We start from the raw sequence: 16,208 nt of genomic DNA on the forward strand, positions 1-16,208 counted from the left end.
AATCTCTAATTATAATACATAATCATAACCATATTTACTATCATATTAATAGTTCTAAATCTATATTTTCTTTTACATCATATTAGTTAATAATCATGATAATAATAATAATAATAATAATAATTGTTTGTGATAATAATAATAAAGGTCATACTCTTCATAATACATACAATATGAACAAATAATAACATTAATACTTGATAACAAAAATAATATTAATATTCATAATAATATAAATGTTAATAGAAATAAATTTTAATAAGGAAACTACCTTTAAAACTTCTTCTAAAAAGAAGGCCCAAACCGGGCTCGAACCCCCGACCACTCGTACACAGCAAACACCCTATACCAATCGTCCAGTCTCGTTTTTTGATTATACACCCATTTAAATGTATAAAACCCCTTCTTTCTATATCCTATGTTCTTCTCCTTCTTCTTCACAAACACAGGATCAACCATGGCTCAAAACAATTAATTAACGAATTACAAAACAAGATTTAGGATTTTTCAACAACATATAAACGATCAATCCATTTCACTGAATTATTAGAAACCGAAAAAAATAAAAAAATAAAAAAAAACCGCTGCACAGCAGCTCACGGTTTGTAAAAAAAAAAAAATTAGTTTATGTATTAGAGTACATATTAGATTATAGTTACAACATAAAATAGTTTGTAAATCATGTATAGAAACTATTGAAATCATCAATTTACCTGGAAACACAAACACGAATTCGAATTTCGCGAAGAACGATTCGTTTGACTTTTTATAAATAAACTTTGACTCTGAAATTCACGATGAATTTAAAGAATTAGGGTCTGTAAACTTACAGACAGTTTAAGTCGATGATTCCTAACCTAATTGTAATTCTAGTTTTTGAAGATTGATTCATTATTCGAGCTAAGAAAAATATAGTTTGGACAGGGGTGTTCTTGCTCCGGTTTCTGCTTAAAGTAAAAAAAAAAATTGATAACTGATAATGGGTTTTACTTGCTTATCCTAACAACAAATGATTACCAATTGTCTTATACTGAAAAGGGAAGTAGACAGATTAACACAAGTTGAATAGAGAAACAGAAAAATATAATAATACAGATAGGGATAGGAATGTCACGCATAATATCTTCTTTTATATATAATATTTAATATTAATTATTAATAAATAAATATCATAATAATAATAATACTATTAATATTAATATTAATAATTATAATAAAAATACTGATATATTAATAATAATAATACGTAGTAATAATTTTATTATGGATAATGATATTCATTAATAATAATGTTTATAATGATATTTATAATAATAATATTAATGATAATAATAAGTTATATTATATTAGTATTGACAAAAATTATAAAAATTTTAAATATTTTACTAATAACGATATAATATTATCAAAATAAACTCAATGATAAGACTAATAATAAAAGTAATAATGATAACAATAATTTTAGTAATTGTAATATAACAACTTAAATGTATCAAATTTATATCTATATATTATATTTAAAATAATAATATTAATAATACTGATATTAATATTAATGTTATTTTTAATTAGAATAATGAAAGTAATAATAATATTACTATAACAACTTAAATTTTAACTTATAATAAGATTTCATATTTAACCTTAAATATTATAACTTATTTAATACATATGTTATATATTACTTATTTAAATATGTAATATTTGTATAATTTATATATAATACAATGTGCATATATTATTAATTATATAGATATCATTCTTGTACATATATATACTCATTCTAATAACAACTTAGTTATTATATATTTTATTTTACATTCTTAACTTAAATGTTTATATTAAATTTTTATTATTTCTAATTATTAATATATATATATATATATATATATATATATATATATATATATATATATATATATATATATATATATATATATATATATATATATATATATATATATATATATATATATATATATATATACATACATACATTTATATTTATATATTTGTTTACATACAATTGTTCGTGAATCGTCGGGCATGGTCAAAGGTTAAATGTATTCATAAAAATAGTTCAAAAGTTCTCGAGACTCAACTTTACAAACTTTGCTTATCGTGTCGGAACATATAAAGATTAAGTTTAAATTTGGTCAGAAATTCCTGGGTCGTCACAGTACCTACCCGTTAAAGAAATTTCGTCCCGAAATTTAAGTAAGGTGGTCATGACTAACAATAAAAATGTTTTCATGACGAATATGAGTTGATAATTAGAATTTTATCAACATGGAGTAACACGGATAGAATAATTCGATTATTCGAAGAGTACGAATGAAACTATCACAAAAGTGTGAAATGATGAAATAGAGATTTGTTTTATCTTTTTGACGTTGTCTTGGTTAAATTTAGAAAATAAGGTGCGTCTTAACTTTTGACGTAAGGGGTTGAATTCCGGAATTCAAGGAATTTGAATAAAATCTTCGAAATCTAAAAGATTTGATTCTTCGGCGAGTAAGGAAATTAATATCTCTATAATTAATGCGGAAATCTGTCTTGATTTCATTGTCCGGTATTCTCACTATAAATGTACTTCTTCCGTTCCATTACTTTCACCATCCTATACTTTCTTCCTCTATTCCTACTTCTAAAATATTGTGGAAATGCTCCATCCAGTTCTGACTCTTGATATTTTTCCTATTTGTGTATCTGTCATCCTTCTTTTCAATCTTTCACCAGATAATCTGTTTATTTCTACTATTGCCTTGGGGGAATACTATTCTTAATTATACTGTGTCTTTATATTGCTATTCGTATTAATATCCACGGTTTGTAACTTTATTGGGTCTTATATCTCCCCTTATATTTCAATGTCACTGCTTCTGTCTCTTATAATTATTGTCATCCACAGTTAATGCGCTCTCTTATTTGCTGCGATTTATACCCCCTTTCTATTTCGGAGCTTCATGCTTTTGTTTACTTTTCGCAAGTAACGGTCCAGAATTCATAGGTATGGAGTTTCGAATTATCATAATATACAAGGTAGAAAGGAAAGGTAGTAGCACGATTTGTATTGTCAAATTACCTGAATTACTGAGAATAGAACTATCAAGAATATATTTTCTTGATATGTTCAGAAGTTAAGTAGAATGAAAGAGTTATGTAACATGGCACGTGATGACGTTAGAGTCTGTGAATCATCACGTTTCATTAGAAACTCAGCATGACTTACTGTAATATAATCACGTTGATCAAGTGTCATTATATTATACTAACTCATGCATCAGTTCCTAACATTACTTCAATAACATTCATATTTTAAGCTCGAAAGTTTACAGAATATAGAAACTAACAGTTTCTATATGATGTAATACTGATAGCACGAAGAGATTAAATAATTTCGGACGAGAATATTTATGAAAATATCTTCAGAAATATCAAAGATATTTATGATGATATTTTGGAATTTCTAAGTTCGATAGTTGATGAGGAAGATTTTCCGCAAGATTTTAACATGAGTACGGAGCAAGATATTCGTTGAAGGTTTCATCGGATCCAGAATTTCCTGGATTCTTTGAATATATGGTATGGTCCTTGTATTTGTCCTTGGTCTCCTCCGTGGTTAGCTCAATCCGTTTTCCAGTTCCAACTTTTCTGAGCTTTTCCAACTACTATTCTTTATCATCAAACTTCCGATGATTAAGGTCGTTTACGGTTGTCTATGGTTTCTGCTGCTTCATTCAGCTTTTTCAACATTCAGAGTATTAATTCGCAGACTGGGTGCTTTTCAGAATTTCAGAATGGAAGATCATAGTTCTAAGAGATAAATGTTATATGGATACATATAACTGTTGATGTGGAAACATTGCGAGATTCACAATACAGATTTGCTGATTCCCGGTAATTGGTATGGCAATTCTTGTTACAAGATACGGATGAGAATATGATGAGACTTCAATAGATAAATGTAGTGATTTTTCGGAGGGATTTAAGCCCAAAGAGCAACGAGGTTGCTGGTACGTTTACTGCTAATGTAGTGAGATATAAACGGTTTTCCGGTATTGATGACGAAAGGCAACTTTTATATCAGGGTTATAATAAGCTAAACCGAGTGAAAAGTCGAAGTTGGTTTATTGGAGCTGTGACAAAATTTACTACCTTGAAAAGGGATTGTGAAGTTATTTTGGATAATAATAATGCTAAAGGATCTAACATAGATACATGTTAAATGTTTACTCAGGTTCCGAGTATTTTCAGGTGCATAGCTATATGCATCACTCTTTCCTTCCGTAAATGATGTGCGATTGGTTCATCCTCTCGATTGAAATGTTTTCAAGAATTATGAAAGGTTTGAACGCAGATTGAAATCGTCAAGATACAAATGAGGTTTAAAATGAGATCAAGTGGCAAACTTGAAGAAATGTTTAGTTTCATATGTTATAGTCAATATTTTAATTCATTTTAATTGTCCAATGTTGGTAGTCCACATTTAATAGTCCATAGTTAGCAATTCAATAATTCATGTATAGTTTAATATATAATATTCGAATTAATTAATACGTAACATGACCCGTATTCGTCTCAGACTCGATCACAACTCAAAGTATATATATATTATTATAGAATCAACCTCAACCCTGTATAGCTAACTCCCGCATTACTGCATATAGAGTGTCTATGGTTATTCCAAATAATATATATAGATGCGTCGATATGATATGTCAAAACCTTGTATACATGTCCCGATATTTAAAGTGCGTAAAATAAATACAGAAATTAAATGACGATAAATAAAGTGCGTAAAGTAAATAACATAAATTAAATGACGATAAGTAAAATTGCCAGAATATAAATTGCGATAAATAAACTGCGATAAATAAATTGCGATAATTAAATTGCGATAAATAAATTGCGATAAAATAAAATGTAATACGGAATTAACAGTTAGCTAGGAACAGTTAGCTAGGATCTTGTTAGTGTGGTTTCTTAACAAAATTTCATATTGTTAATTAGTCTGTTTCTAATCAATTTTTATTGTGTCCATTATTTCTTCATTATGCCACTTGTTGGATTTTGATAGATCAAAATCCAAATATGAAATTGAATTTAAATGAAAATAGTTATTCTTCGGTGAACGGATACGTATATCGGTGGTTGTAAATAAGATAGTAAATGACTGTTGATTCAGCTTCGAAGGATGTACAGTGTAACCTATTAATGTGAAATCTAAATATTCCTCGGGTATTACCTACCCGTTAAAATATTTTCATCATTAACAGTTTGTACAAAAGAATTTTTAATTACAATCTTTATGAAAATATATATACATATATATTTTCTTCAGATATAATCATGGATTTAATGAGTTAATATGATACTAAACTCATTTGGTTTACTATTAGAACTAGAATACATAATCTCTAAAACATTTAGAGATTACTTAATCGTCATGAAGAACGAAGATAATCGATGTAGAACGATACGTAGAATGATGATTATACTCGAGGTACATAATGAGATGTTGAGGCATGTATTGTTGATGGTACTGGTGCTGTTACTGATGGTACTGTTGGTGCCGGTGATGTTGCTGAAGTTGGTACATTTTGTACCATATTCTCCAGATTGATTACTCGAGCGCGAAGTTTATTGACTTCTCCTATTATTCCAAGATGATTGTCGGTCGGAACGAGCAGATGAATAAGGTTTAGAATTTTAGATAGAATATAATCGTGATGAGCTACCCTGGAAATGAGGCTGAAAATGGTGTTTCAGATAGGTTTGCCGGTAAACGCTTCAGGTTCATTGTCAAGAGGTGAATTCGGTTGGTGGAAGGGATCGCCTTCTTCGCGTCTCCATTGATTAAGTCGACTACGAATGCATCAGATGAATTGAGAATGGCTGATTGATTGATTCATTCTGATGACATCGCTTTCGGAGCTTAGGTGAATATCCATGTCAGAATAGCTGTCGGAATAACTATCGGAATAGCTATCGAAATCTGAGGGACTCGAACTGGTTGAGGGATTCATCTCGTACAATCAGATGAAGGATTTTCGATAAGAAACAGATTATAGGATGTAGATTAGTACCTTGCAATACATAATTTATATATGCATATATAATACTAAAATCCCATAAGTTACAGAGGAATCTACGGAATATGTCAGACAAAGTTACAGTAACAGATACGCTAAGATATGAAGTAGCAGATACGCTAAGATATGAAGTTTGTCTATACACTATTCATGCAGTCAATGCAGTAAAACGTGTCTAGACTAAGAATGATAAGCAAGTGATTCTCTAAGAATGATAAGCAGGTAATTTTCGACACGAAATGATAAGCAAAACTTTTGACATGCAGACACGGTCAAAGTCCAGACTCACTAATGCATCTAAACAACTATCAGTTAGACACACTAATGCAAGACCTGGTTCGCTAAGACCCCCACTCTGATACCAACTGAAAGGACCCATCCTAATCCATCCAGACAAAGTCCATATCGATTATAAACGATTCACAACAGTTGATTACATCGCGAGGTACTTGACCTCTATATGATACATTTTACAAACATTGCATTCGTTTTGAAAAGACAATCTTTCATTACATCTAAAGTTGATAGACATGCATACCATTTCATAATATATCCAACTATAATTGACTTAATAATGATCTTGATAAACTCAACGACTCGAATGCAACGTCTTTTGAAATATGTCATGAATGACTCCAAGTAATATCTTTAAAATGATCAAATGCACAGCAGAAGATTTCTTTCGTACCTGAGAATAAACATGCTTTCAAGTGTCAACCAAAAGGTTGGTGAGTTCATTAGTTTAGCATAAATAATCATTTCATAATTTTCATAGACCACAAGATTTCATATTTCCATTTCTCATAAACATACGTCCCATGCATAGAGACAAAAATATCATTCATATGGATTGAACACCTGGTAACCGACATTCACAATATGCATATAAGAATATCCTCATCATTCCGGGATCCTCCTTCAGACATGATATAAATTTCGAAGTACTAAAGCATCCGGTACTTTGGATGGGGCTTGTTGGGCCCGATAGATCTATCTTTAGGATTCGCGTCAATTAGGGTTTCTGTTCCCTAATTCTTAGATTACCAGACTAAATAAAAAGGGTGATATTCGATAATCCAACCATAGAATGTAGTTTCGATTACTTGTGTCTATTTCATAAAACATTTATAAAAGCAGCGCATGTATTCTCAGTCCCAAAAATATATATTGCAAAAGCATTTAAAAAGGGAGTAATGAAACTCACGCATATAAATATTGTAAAACAGTTAATAAAGCATTTGCATGTATTCTCAGCCCAAAAATGTAAAGAGTAAAAGGGAATCAAATGAAACTCACACTACTGTATTTTGTAGAAAAAAAATACATATGACGATATTGAACATCTGAACAAAGCAGGGTTGGCCTCGGATTCACGAACCTATATCAATTATATATATTAAAATGCATAATCGTAATCGAATAAATTTATATTTATTATTTTTAATGATATACTTGTTAAATTATTTATTATATAGATATAGATATATTTAATTTATATATTTTATTTAACTAGTGTTTATCTTTCATTATAACATATTAATAATAATAATAATAATAATTTATATTAGGGTTTATATATGATAAAATATATATGTACCTATTAATTTGATATATTTTGTATATAGCTTAATTACTATCTTGTTAATAATAAAATCATAGTGATATGTAGTATTAATATTCTTATAATGTATTTTTATATAAAAATATCTATTGGTAGTAATACTAATAATAATAATTATGAATATAACAATTTTACTACTAATGATAATAATGATAATAATAATAATAAATAAGATAATAAAAATAATACTTAAAAATAATAACGATTAAGTTTTATGATTTAAATTATAGCATCCATATATATCCTGCCCACATAATAATAATGTTGGTTTAAATACTTAATATCTTAATTATAGCATTAAGCGTAATCGCATCCATATTACTCTTATATATAACATAAACGTTTTCATGAACGCAACAAGTTTATATCTAATCTTATCAATATCCTATGTAATTACATTATATACCTTTATCGTATCCTAATTACTCATAAACCTATTTCTTCTTATATTATACATAATCTCTAATTATAATACATAATCATAACCATATTTACTATCATATTAATAGTTCTAAATCTATATTTTCTTTTACATCATATTAGTTAATAATCATGATAATAATAATAATAATAATTGTTTGTGATAATAATAATAAAGGTCATACTCTTCATAATACTTACAATATGAACAAATAATAACATTAATACTTGATAACAACAATAATATTAATATTCATAATAATATAAATGTTAATAGAAATAAATTTTAATAAGGAAACTACCTTTAAAACTTGTTCTAAAAAGAAGGCCCAAACCGGGCTCGAACCCCCGACCTCTCGTACACAGCAAACACCCTATACCAATCTTCCAGTCTCGTTTTTCTGATTATACACCCATTTAAATGTATAAAACCCCTTCTTTCTATATCCTATGTTCTTCTCCTTCTTCTTCACAAACACAGGATCAACCATGGCTCAAAACAATTAATTAACGAATTACAAAACAATATTTAGGATTTTTCAACAACATATAAATGATCAATCCATTTCACTGAATTATTAGAAACCGAAAAAAAATAAAAAAATAAAAATAAACCGCTGCACAGCAGCTCACGGTTTGTAAAAAAAAAAAAATAATTAGTTTATGTATTAGAGTACATATTAGATTATAGTTACAACATAAAATAGTTTGTAAATCATGTATAGAAATTATTAAAATCATCAATTTACCTGGAAACACAAACACGAATTCGAATTTCGCGATGAACGATTCGTTTGACTTTTTATAAATAAACTTTGACTCTGAAATTCACGATGAATATAAAGAATTAGGGTCTGTAAACTTACAGACAGTTTAAGTGGATGATTCCTAACCTAATTGTAATTCTAGTTTTTGAAGATTGATTCATTATTCGAGCTAAGAAAAATATAGTTTGGACAGGGGTTTTCTTGCTCCGGTTTCTGCTTAAAGTAAAAAAAAAATTTGATAACTGATAATGGGTTTTACTTGCTTATCCTAACAACAAATGATTACCAATTGTCTTATACTGAAAAGGGAAGTAGACAGAATAACACAAGTAGAATAGAGAAACAGAAAAATATAATAATACAGATAGGGATAGGAATGTCACGCATAATATCTTCTTTTATATATAATATTTAATATTAATTATTAATAAATAAATATCATAATAATAATAATACTATTAATATTAATAATTATAATAAAAATACTGATATATTAATAATAATAATACGTAGTAATAATTTTATTATGGATAATGATATTTATTAATAATAATGTTTATAATGATATTTATAATAATAATATTAATGATAATGATAATAATAAGTTGTATTATATTAGTATTAACAAAAATTATAAAAATTTTAAATATTTTACTAATAACGATATAATATTATCAAAATAAACTCAATGATAAGACTAATAATAAAAGTAATAATGATAACAATAATTTTAGTAATTGTAATATAACAACTTAAATGTATCAAATTTATATCTATATAATATATTTGAAATAATAATATTAATAATACTGATATTAATATTAATGTTATTTTTAATTAGAATAATGAAAGTAATAATAATATTACTATAACAACTTAAATTTTAACTTATAATAAGATTTCATATTTAACCTTACATATTATAACTTATTTAATACATATGTTATATATTACTTATTTAAATATGTAATATTTGTATAATTTATATATAATACAATGTGCATATATTATTAATTATATAGATATCATTCATGTACATATATATACTCATTCTAATAACAACTTAGTTATTATATATTTTATTTTATTTTACATTCTTAACTTAAATGTTTATATTAAATTTTTATTATTTCTAATTATTAATATATATATATATATACATACATTTATATTTATATATTTGTTTACATACAATTGTTCGTGAATCGTCGGGCATGGTCAAAGGTCAAATGTATTCATAAAAATAGTTCAAAAGTTCTCGAGACTCAACTTTACAAACTTTGCTTATCGTGTCGGAACATATAAAGGTTAAGTTTAAATTTGGTCGGAAATTCCCGGGTCGTCACACAGAAATCCTTACTCATATAGCTTCTATCCGCACCCGAATCAAATAAAACATAAGCAGATGTATTGTCAATATGAAACGTACCCGTAACAAGCTTCGGGTCTTCCTGCGCTTCAACCGCATTAATGTTGAAGACTCTTCCTCGGCCTTGCCCATTATTATCCCCCTGATTTGGACACGCATTTTTGTATTGGCCTTTCTTCCCACATCCGAAACAGGTAATGTCGGCATAACTTGTTCCGGCATTATTTGTTCCCGTAGCCATTGATCCGTAGATTTTGCACTTTGTCGCACCATGGCCCTTTCTTTTACACTTAGTACACACTGCCGTACAGAGCCCAGTCGGATGGTATCCTTCACACCTCTGACATGGTTTCTGCCTCTTATTGTTATTGTTAGGATTGTTGTTGTTGTTGAAACATTTGCTGTAGTTGTTGCTGGGGTGGTTGTTGTTGTTGCGTTTGTTGTTGCAAAAATTGGTGTGATTGTAGTTGTGATTGTTGTGTTGATTGTTAAAATTGTGACCCTTGTCACTGGTTTCTTCTCACTTTCTCTTGATTTGTTTCGTGTTGGCTTCTTCGGCCGCCTGCTCTTTAACTCTTTTCTCAATCTGATTTATGAGTTTATGAGCCATTCAAATCGCCTTTTGTATGGAGGCGGGCTCGTGTGAACTTATATCTTCTTGGATCCTTTCTGGTAACCCTTTTACAAATGCGTCGATTTTCTCCTCTTCATCTTCGAACGCTCTTGGGCACAATAAACACAACTCCGTGAATCATCGTTCGTATGTGGTAATGTCGAAACCTTGTGTTCGTAATCCTTTAAGCTCTACTTTGAGCTTATTAACCTCGTTTCTGGGACGATACTGCTCAGTCATCAGATGTTTGAATGCTGACCACAGTAGTGCGTATGCAGCATCTTGTCCCACTTGCTCTAGGTAGGTATTCCACCATGTTAACGCAGTACCTGTGAAGGTATGCGTAGCGTACTTTACTTTATCTTCTTCAGCACACTTACTTATGGCAAACACTGATTCAACCTTTTCGGTCCACCGTTTCAATCCGATTGGACCCTCGGTTCCATCGAATTCCAAAGGTTTACAGGCAACGAATTCTTTGTAGGAGCATCCTACACGATTTCTTGTGGCGTTATTTGTATTGCTAGATTTAGAGTTATTGTTGTTGTTTTGCATTGCATCCTGTACCACAGCTATGTTTGCTGCAAGGAAAACACGGAAGTCTTCCTTGCTCATGTTCAAATTCTGACGAGTCGTCGGTGCCATTTCCTTCAAAAATAGCTCAAAAGAATTAAGTTAATCATATAGAATATTAAGAGTAGTCAATAGTATTTCGTAGCATAATATGAACTCATTTATAAAAGCTTTTTCTTCATATTAGCATTTTATAGTTTTAATTCGGGTAGTACCTACCCATTAAGTTCATACTTAGTAGCTAATATACAATTCAACTACTATAATTCTATATGAAAAACTGATTATAATAATATTTTACGTTCAAACTTTTATACAATATTTTACAAACTTACAATACCGCTATTAAACATATAGTATGAAATATAGCACACAATAACTTTGATACAAAACAGTTGTGACAATAATCCTAGTTAATACGCAATTCGTTCAGCAAAGGCAATAAAAACACGTAATTCATAAGTCCAGAAACAAGTCATGCAGTCTGGTTTAACTAAGACTACTTTCCATCCTTGGTCTTGTGGAACATAACCATTGTGTCCGTTGACAAGACAGCATGTTGTAACGTTGTCAAAGGGACGAGGGTTTCGTAACGTCCAACAGTTTTCACCGGTGAACCAATTCGAAACACCATTTTCACTCTCATTTCCCGAATATCTCGCCACGAACATATCATATCTCAAATTCTAAACTTTGTTCATCCGCTCGTCCGAACCAACAATTATCCCGGTGTAATAGAAGAAGTCAACGAGCTTCGCGCTCGAGTAATCAATTTGGAGAATATGTTGCAAAACTTACCAACTTCAGCAACATCATTGGCATCAATAGTACCACCAGCATCAATAGCATCAGTAGCGTCAACATCAGATGCCTCAACATCACAAACTATACCTCGAGTATAATCTTCGTTCTACATCTTGTTCTACATTGATTATCTTCGTCCTACGTGTCGTTCTACATCATTTTCTTCAATCTACATAGCGATTATGTAATCTCTAATATTTTAGAGATTATATATTCTCATTCTAACGGTAAATCAAATGAGTTTAATATCATACTAACTCATTAAATCCATGATTACATCTGAAGAAAATATATATAAGTATATTTTCATAAAGATTGTAATTAAAAGTTCTTTTGTACGAACTGTTAATGGTGAAAATATTTTAACGGGTAGTTAATACCCAAGGAATATATAATTTTCACATTAATAAGTTACACTGTACATTCTTCAATTCAGATTCAGCAGTCATTAATAATACTGCTCAAATCCACATATATACATATACGTTCATCCAAAGAAAAACTATTTTCATTCATATTCGGATTTTGACCAATCAGAATCCAAGTCAAGATTTGACAAGTGGCATAATGAAGAAAATAATGAACAAAATAAAATTTATTAGTAACCAATTAATTAACTACGTAAAATTTCTTCATTATATGTTGGACTATTGGACTGTGGACTACTAACATTGGACAATTAAAAAGTATTAAAAGAGTAGGAAATATTAATTATAACATTTTGATTTAAAATAGCATTAAATAAGTTACATCTTCTACAGTTAAATATTTTCTCAAGTTGCCACTTGATTTCATCTCAAACAATCATATATATCTTGACGATTACAACATGCATTCAAACCCTTCGAAATTCTTGAAAACACCTCGGATTAATAACCAATGATTCAGATGGGGTAACAGTGAATGCTGATGAAGCAGCAAAAGCTAAAGATGGTCCTAATGACCAGAAGCATAATAATAAAGAATGATGTGTTGAAAAGTCTCAGATTTGAAACTAAAAAATGGGTTGAGCAAACCATGAAGGAGAATGTGGACTAATCACCAAGACTAAACCTGTACTTATAGAATCCAGATAATTCAGTATCTGTTGAAATCTTTAGCGAATACCTTGCTACTTATTCTAAATCCTTGCGGACAAATATCTTCATCATTTTCTGATCTTAAATATTTTAAATTCTAAGAGATCATCGTATCTTTCGTTATAAATATCTTCGATATTTCTGAAGATACCTTCATAAATATCTTTGTCCGAAATTATCTATCTCCTCGTGCTATCCATGTTACATCATAAAAGAAACTGTTTTAGTTTCTATCCTTCTATAAAATTTGAGTTTAAATTATGAATGATTAATGGAGAAGTGTTGAGAATTGAAGCATGAGTTATTATAATATAATGACGCCCATCCAACGTGATTATATTACAGTAAGTCATGCTGAATTTCAAATGGAACGTGATGAGTCATAGTTCACACCCTCATCATGAACCATGTTACATGATTCTTTCATTCTACTTAATCTCTAAGCATATCACGGGAAATATTTCCTTGATATTACTGTTTTTTCGTAATTCCAAAAGTTTGCTAATAAATCGTGCTATTACATTTTCTTCTGATTAGAAGATTTCTTTAAATCCCTTTGAATTCCGAAAATCAACCATGTCTACATCAAAAGTTAAGACGAATCTTTATTTTCTCATTTCACTCATTTGTGATAGCTTCATTCGTACGCTTCGAGTAATCAAATCATTTTATCCATATTACTCAATAATGATAAAACCCTAATTTATCAACTCATATTCGTCATAAAAATATTTTTATTATTAACCATGACAACCACACTCAAATTTCGGGACGAAATTTATTTAACGGGTAGGTACTATGACGACCCGAAAAATTTTGACTAATTTTAAATCAAACTCTCGATACGATTTAATATTTTTGACATGATAAGAAAAGTCTGTAAGGTCGAGTCTCAAAAATTTTGAACCATTTCTTATATTCATTTGACCTTTGACTATTCCCGACGATTCACGAATAATTATTTGTAAATAAATATGTATATATATATATATATATATATATATATATATATATATAAATATATACATATATATGAATTCTATACATAAGTAATATTATATACATTGTAATATATATATATAATTAATAAATATTAAAGATTCAATATAATTAGTAAATATGATATAATTCATAAATGATAATATATTAAAATAAAATTTCAAGTTTAAATATAATTATTATAATAATATTGTCAATTCTTTCAATATTAATATCCATACTAATGTTATTAATATTAGGGTATAATATATAGATATGAAGTTGATATATATGAATTGTGGTAGTATTATTACTAATATTATTATCATTAATAATATTAGTGTTATTTTTATTATTATCAATAAAATGATTGTTATAAATTTTATAATTATTATTGTCATATTCATTAATAAAAATATTATTATAATTACTAGTATATTATTATAAATTTTTATTATTATTAAAAGTATTATTATTGTAGTTATATTTATTAATCAATAAGATTAATCATGATAAGTAAATACATATATATACATATAGATATATAAATACAGATATATAAAAGCAGATATATATATATATATATATATATATATATATATATATATATATATATATATATATATATATATATATATATATATATATATATATATACAGATACAATATATACATCAATATTTTTGTAATAATAATATAATTATTTGTTTAGATTAATATATACGGATTAATACTAATACAAAATCAAATTTAGTAATGGGATCAATTTCATGTCACGATCACTGTAATGATTTTTGTTTCCTGTCTACAAATCGAATCTAATCCCTAATTCAGCCAAAATCTGTTAGCAATCGTATTCAACTTTATTTTTCTTCCTCCTGAACTTTTCTTCTGCTCAAGATCCTTGATGATTTAATATCTTCACTACAAAACAACTGCAATTGATTCCAATCTGTTAACCATCGTGATCAAGCTTTATATTATTTTCTCTGATCGAATTAATCATGTACTTCCTGTCTAATTCTTGTTACACGTCCAAATCCCTTCACAATGCAAACAAAATTTATCACTATAATCATAGAGTCAGATAATTGAATTCAGTTAGCAATCGAATCAGATTTATCAAATCCTTTTCTTTCTCTTTGTTCGTTTCCTTCTGGCTCGAATATCACCTGTCGACCCGATCTTATCTATAAAACAAATTACAATCGAATCTTGATGCTGTAGTAATTATTAATTAACATATTATATATATATATATATATATATATATATATATATATATATATATATATATATATATATATATATATATATATATATATATATATATATATATATATATATATATATATATATATACGATGTTGCAATTGAGATTGGAAAAGAGAGATATTAAGATAGATATACATATATTACTAACACCTAAATAAAAACCCGCATCGGGTAGCACCACACATCACCTGTAGCATCCATCGCCGAGAACCAATTGCAACCTCAACCATCAAATGCTTCACTTCTTCCATTGTAGGTCGACACCCATCTTCACCATCCACCTTCTTCTATTTTCTGTTTCATGATGCAACTATCACCTAAAACACCACCAAGTACCATTGCAAAACCGCTATCACCTTCATTTCAAAACCACCACAACTTGCGGCTAATATTATTATTTCTTTTCTTGTTACGGTCCAGTAAACACCAAGACAAAACCGAGAAGCCGTTCACCATCACCACCTTTATTCTCCCTTACTCTCTCCCTCTTCTTGAACCATAAACCCGAACCACCACACGAGCACCTTCTGTTGTGGATCAACCTGTCACCATCACAACCTCTCATCACCATCTCACACCACCGGCCTGCTGGTAAACGAAGAAGTAATGATGTC

The sequence above is a fragment of the Rutidosis leptorrhynchoides genome, chromosome 11 (genome assembly GCF_046630445.1).
Source record: "Rutidosis leptorrhynchoides isolate AG116_Rl617_1_P2 chromosome 11, CSIRO_AGI_Rlap_v1, whole genome shotgun sequence".
In the NCBI taxonomy this organism is placed as follows: domain Eukaryota; kingdom Viridiplantae; phylum Streptophyta; class Magnoliopsida; order Asterales; family Asteraceae; genus Rutidosis; species Rutidosis leptorrhynchoides.